Below are 6,355 nucleotides of genomic sequence, written 5' to 3'. Positions count from 1 at the left end.
CCCACAGCCAAAAGACTTGCAGGTTGATAGGCAGAAGGGCCTGTTTCAGTGCTGTATATCTAAATAAACAACAGTTTTCACAGATTCACCATCTGTAAGCAAGGAGAAGGTCAGTTTTGGCTGTGAAAAGCATTGTGATACTGGAGAGCGATACTGACTCGCGATATTGGCAATCTGGAGGCTGACCAATCTTGGCAATCACAACAGAAGTATTCAGGATGAGCATCCACTCCGAATGGCAACATACTTATACAAAGTAAAAAGAATGGAGACCTTGAGCAGTGAGTGCAGCAATTTACAATTGGTGTCAGCCACTCCTGTTTTGAGGTCTCTTTGAGAGTGACAAGAATCATGAGGCTGGAAGAGAGTGTGGATGAATAGGGCGCACAGTCGCACGCAAGCAGCTTCTTGAGTGAAGAAGATGCTACCCACCAGAGAGGGTTTACCATCAGAGGCTCTGATTCCTGCAAATGACAGAGCAGCAGTGTCACTGAAGATTGTGCCTCTCCAGGGAGGCGGTCACTGAGCTGTGCACTATGATGGAGGAGGATCTGAACCAATGAGTGGGGGCACCCATCCTGCAATTAAATTTTCATCTTTTGTGACATTTAAGACTGTGAGCTTAATGTTAGGCACTGCACTCACCTTGCCATACTACATCCGGGCATTGATCCTGTTCCTGCACTGAAGCCTCCTACATGGGACCACCTCACGTCTGCTCACCTCCACAGCAGTCTCCTGCCAGGCCCTCTCTGCCTGCCTAGCCGGCCTCCTTCAGCCATCCCAATGGGAAAAGCACTTCCCTCCTTGACCTTGCAGCCTGGAGGATCACTTCCAGGGTGGCATGAGAAAACCTGAGCGTCACTCTTGCTCTGAGTGCTGCCATCTAACAAACACACCAGTTGTCAGTCCTCCCATCCAATGTCCTACAGTGCTCCTGTCTTTCAATCGATTAATGGCTGCGTTTAGAATAGCATGGGTCTATGGAGACTCAACTACCGTGACACGACATGGTGCTACCATTCTCCAGCCTCTAATCTCACTACAGCTGAACATCACAGTCAAACTTGGCAGGCCCGGGTAGATTGACGTCTAATGATATCATTCTAAATATTCAGTTTTACCATGTGATTTTTGTGAAAGTCATTATTTCCTCTCAGGTCTGCTTCCGGGTGATTATGATGATGTTCAGACTGGAGCCATTGACACTCAGGATGGTCACTTGTTGCTGGACAGTGGTCCTGATGATCTCTTCACACTGACAAGTGCCAGCGGTGATCTCTCCACTCTCGGTGAGTTAAACTCCCACAGTCACCAGCTCTCTGTCACTACTTTGACTTTCATTCCAATCGGTGTTTTCATAGACCGCTGGTTGATTTAAATTCATGTTGTGATGAAATGAAATTTATCTAATTAATGCTTGACTTAATTTAAAAAATACTTCCTGATGTTATTTCTTTTGTAACATCTCTCTTATTAATACTCCCACTGGAAATCTTTCAAGTGCTCAATCTGAACACCCTGATTCAGGCTCAGAAGATCCACTTCAGCTGCTATCATCCAGCGGGAAAATAACACGGTGAATGGGGCTGAAAAACATTCAAATTCCAGTCCCCATCACCTCATTGACACTTAGATAGACGACCCGAACTGAACTCGATTTCAGTTCCATCATTAATACATAATCCTTCTCCCCACAGTATACAGCTCTCAGACCTGCACTGAACTCGCTTTTAGTCCAATCATTTATCTATCATCTTTCTCTCCACAGTATACAGCTCTCAGACCCGCACTGAACCAGCTTTACTGGTTCCCTCCAATCTTGAAGACAATGAGGATGTTCACTGTGATAGGTACACAATAGCAGACATTCCACCAACGATGGGCAGTGACTGTCTGGTTAAGCATTTTATGACGACATCAACCCAGTAAGAGCAATGCTGTATGATTTGTTCCATGTGTACAGTCCCGGCTGGTTCTGATAGTAATGTGATAATCAGTGGTGTTTTCAACAGTCAGTGATTCTAAAGTATCAGAGAGAACATTCTGTGTAGTTAATCTTGAAATAGGAGGCTTATAGAAACAGGAATATTCCTAGGAGATCATATACAGTATTTGATGTGTTTGTTTGATGGTTTGCATTGTTGTAACCCTCTCAAGTCGTGTCTGTTGTCCTTTCAGCTAAAAGTCAGCCTCAACTCCGACAAATGATGTCTGAAGGTGGACCACAGACTGGTGGAAAATATTCTGTGTAAATATTCTGAGAGAATGGCATGAACTTTTCCAACAGTGTGAACATGCTGGATGTGCTTCACTTCACGATTGAAACATCACTTTATCTTCATCAATCACCAGATTACTTGGTGTTGAAATAACTAGATTTGGCTTTTCTCCACATTTTGTCTGAAAGTGTGTGTGTTCCGTTTAATTAAAATACAAAAGAGAATTGATTTCGGATCATTTCTCTGTCTGTACAAATACTGAGATATAATACTCCGCATGTAATTGCCAACATTGCCACAGAGATTAAAATCATTGCTTATTCAAAAAGAGTTTATACGAAGTTCGTTCTGTAACCGCTTCTTATATTCATATCTTATTAAAGAAGGTTTAGAATACGTCAGGCCACAAATAAATGGTCTGTCTCTTTTATCTGCATTTATTGTAACTGTTTCCTGCACCGCGATATACTCGATGTGGACAAATTACTGCAGTTTATCGTGTAAGTGTTGATGTGCAATGGAAATAACATAAAATTAAAAAACATTTATTTCATGTTTTAATTGGAATGTGTGCCTTTGTCAATATTAATTCCTATATTATGGTTCAAGTGCTAAATATGCACCAATTCCGAGATACAATACAATGTGGTTTTAATGTGCTACACTCCCCTAGCGTATGGCGGGTCAGTCGGAGAATCTGATCAGAAATTAATGTGTTTTTGCACTTTAATGATTAATATTTCAGTTAGTCATCACTGGAGTGCAATTGTTACTCAGTCAGGGGAAGACTATACCGTGCACTACTCTCCAGCAGATTGTGAGTTTTCTGATTGGGAGGCTTACCGAAACACCCGTATCCACCAGCAGAGGGCGACATTATTAGAATTGAAAACATATAATGCTGGAAACACTTCACAGGTCAGGTATCATCTGTGGAGAGAGAGACAGAACTAGGTTTGCATGTTCATGCGATTTCTTCAGAAATAGAACATTGAACATAGAACATAGAACAGTACAGCACGGTACAGGCCCTTCGGTCCACGATGTTGTGCCGAACCTTTAACCTACTCCAGGATCAAACTGCCTACATACCCTTCATACTACGATCATCCATGTACCTATCTAAGAGTCGCTTAAATGCCCCTAACGTATCTGATTCTACTACCACCGCTGGCTATGCATTCCACGCACCCATCATTCTCTGTGTAAGGAACCTACCTCTGAAATCTCCCCGAAACCTTCCTCCAATCACCTTAAAATTATGCCCCCTGGTGATTGCCCTTTCCGCCCTGGAAATAAGTCTCTGGCTATCCACTCTATCTATGCCTCTCATCATCTTGTAACACTCTATCAAGTCACCTCTCATCCTTCTTCGCTCCAATGAGAAAAACCCTAGCTCGCTCAACCTTTCTTCGTTAAACATGCCCTCCAGTCCAGGCAGCATCCTGCTAAATCTCCTCTGCACCCTGTCTAAAGCTTCCACATCCTTCCTATAATGAGGCGACCAGAACTGAACACAATATTCCAAGTGTGGTCTAACAAGGGCTTTATAGAGCTGCAGCATAACCTCTCAGGTCTTAAACTCAATCCCCTTGTTAATGAAAGTCAACACACCATACTCTTTCTTAACAACCCTATCAACTTGGGTGGCAACGTTGACTGATCTATGGACATGGACCCCAAGATCCCTCTGTTCCTCCACACTACCAAGAATCCTGTCTTTAAGCCTGCATTCTGCATTCAAATTCGACCTTCCAAAATGAATCACTTCACACTTTTTCAGGTTGAACTCCATCTGCACTTCTCAGCCCAGCTCTGCATCCTGGTGAATGTCCCGTTGCAACCTACAACAGCCTTTTACACTATCCAAAACTCCAGTAATCTTCGTATCATCGGCAAACTTGCTAACCCAGCCTTCCACTTCCTCATCCAAGTCATTTATAAAAATCACAAAGAGCAGAGGTCCCAGAGCAAATCTCTGCGGAACACCACTGGTCACCGTGCTCCAGGCTGAATACTTTCCATCTTCTACCACCCTCTGTCTTCTATGGGCCAGCCAATTCTGTATCCAGACAGCCAACTTTCCCCGAATCCCATGCCTCCTTACTTTCTGAATGAGCCTACCATGGGGAGCCTTATCAAACGCCTTACTAAAATCCATATACACCACATCCACTGCTCTTCCTTCATCAACGTGTTTTGTCACATCTTCAAAGAATTCAATAAGGCTTGTGAGCAATGACCTGCCCCTCACAAAGCCAAGCTGACTGTCACTAATCTAACTATGCTTTTCCAAATAATCATAAATCCTGTCTCTCGGAATCCTCTCCAATAATTTGCCACTACCGATGTAAGACGTTAAATATTTAATGATCGGGATTAACTACTTTTAACAAATACAGAACCAGGGAAAATGAGGATTGGAGAGAGTAAAAGAGTTAACTTTTATGTTAATATGGAAGCAGGTGTGATTAAATGAAACCTGCCCCCTTTACTCACTCTGATCTATGTCCCTGTGATCTGCAACACATAATTCCCTCAACCCTGACGCAGCACCGTGGGTCAGAGTGTCATTCAAGTGAGGGCAGAAAACAAAATGTAATAGCAATAGAGAATCGCATAGTTTGGGGAATAGATACTGTTCTTTGCAGCAAAGACAGGGAGTCCGGAAGGCTGTGTTGCCTACCTGGTGCCAAGGTTAACGAGATCCCTTCTGGGCAAGAGAGGAACTTGAAGTGGGAGTGAAAGGTTCCAGTTGCCGTGGTCCACGTAGGTACCAATGACATAGGTAGGACTTGGAAAGAGGTTCTGCTGAGGGACGATAGCAGCTCGGGGCTAAATTAAAAAGCAGAACCACAAAGGTAATAATCTCGGCATTGCGACCTCAGCAACGTGCAAATTGGCGTAGGGTAAATAAGATTAGGGAGGTAAATGCGTGGCTCAAAGATTGGTGTGGGAGAAATGGATTCCGATTCATGGGGCACTGGCATCAGTGCTGAGGAAGGAGAGAGGTGTTCCTTTGGGACGACCCTCATTTGAACCAAGCTGGGACCAGTGACCTGCCGAATCGTATAACTAGGGTTGTAGATAGGACTTTGAACTAATTAGAGGGGGGAGGGTACAATTGAAGGGAAGTTTATAAAAAATCAAAAGGAAACGCGAGATCAGAGATGCAGGGTAGTGAAGAGGCGAACAGTAATCAAAGTGTGACAGGAAGGGGCAGAAAATATAAGCAGAATACTGCAGCAGAAATTAGAACCAAAATGAGTAACAATGGTAAAAAGTCTAAGATAAGTTCTTTATCTGAATGGACGCAGCATTTATAACAAGATAGCTGATTTGACCGCACAAATAGAAATAAATGAATATGATTTGATAGCAACTACAGAGACAAGGTTGCAGAATGACCAAGACTGGGAACACGAAACTCAATGCATCTGATATTCTGGATAAAAAAGGCAAAAAGGGAAAGGAGGTGAGGTAACTTTGTTCATAAATCAATGCGATGTGTTGGGCTGATTGATGCTTATTCGCACTATACCAGCTCCGCATGGCGATCAGTATCCTGGGCTGGTAACCCATATTCACACTGTACGAGCTCGGCATAGTGATCAGTATCCTGGGCTGGTTGACCCATATGCACACTGTACCAGCTCGGCATGGCGATCTGTAAACTGGGTTGGTTGACCTATTTCGGACTGAACTGGCTGGACATGGAAATCAGTATCCTGGGCTGGGTGTCCCATATACACACTGTACCAGCTCGGCATGGTGATTCGTGTCCTGGGCTGGGAGACCCATGTTCTCACTGTAGCAGTTCGGCATGGCGATCAGTATCCTGGGATTGTTGACCTATATTCACACTGTACCAGTTCAGCATGGCAATATATAAACTGGGTTGGTTGACCCATATTCGGACTGCACCAGCTCAGCATGGCGATCGGTATCCTGGGCTGGTTGACCCATGTTCACACTGTCCCAGCTAGGCATGTTGTTCAGTATCCGGGGCTGTTTGACCCATATTCACAGTGTACCAGCTCGGCATAGTGATCAGTATCCGGGGCTGGTTGACCCATATTCACACTGTGCCAGCTGATCATGGTGATCAGAATCCGGGGCTGGTTGACCCATAT

The 6,355-nt window shown here is 44.0% G+C and overlaps 1 long non-coding RNA gene across 1 annotated transcript; it reads left to right on the top strand.

The window, feature by feature from the left end:
• The first annotated feature begins 1,204 nt into the window (after nucleotides 1-1,204).
• On the top strand, nucleotides 1,205-2,645 carry LOC137359253 (uncharacterized). The gene is made up of 3 exons (XR_010971481.1): nucleotides 1,205-1,292; nucleotides 1,772-1,928; nucleotides 2,182-2,645. It is a non-coding gene; the product is annotated as an uncharacterized lncRNA (long non-coding RNA).
• The last annotated feature ends 3,710 nt before the right edge of the window (nucleotides 2,646-6,355 follow it).

This window comes from Heterodontus francisci, unplaced genomic scaffold, assembly GCF_036365525.1.
Source record: "Heterodontus francisci isolate sHetFra1 unplaced genomic scaffold, sHetFra1.hap1 HAP1_SCAFFOLD_124, whole genome shotgun sequence".
NCBI classification, from domain to species: Eukaryota; Metazoa; Chordata; class Chondrichthyes; order Heterodontiformes; family Heterodontidae; genus Heterodontus; species Heterodontus francisci.
This window is presented reverse-complemented; position numbering and strand designations above follow the sequence as displayed.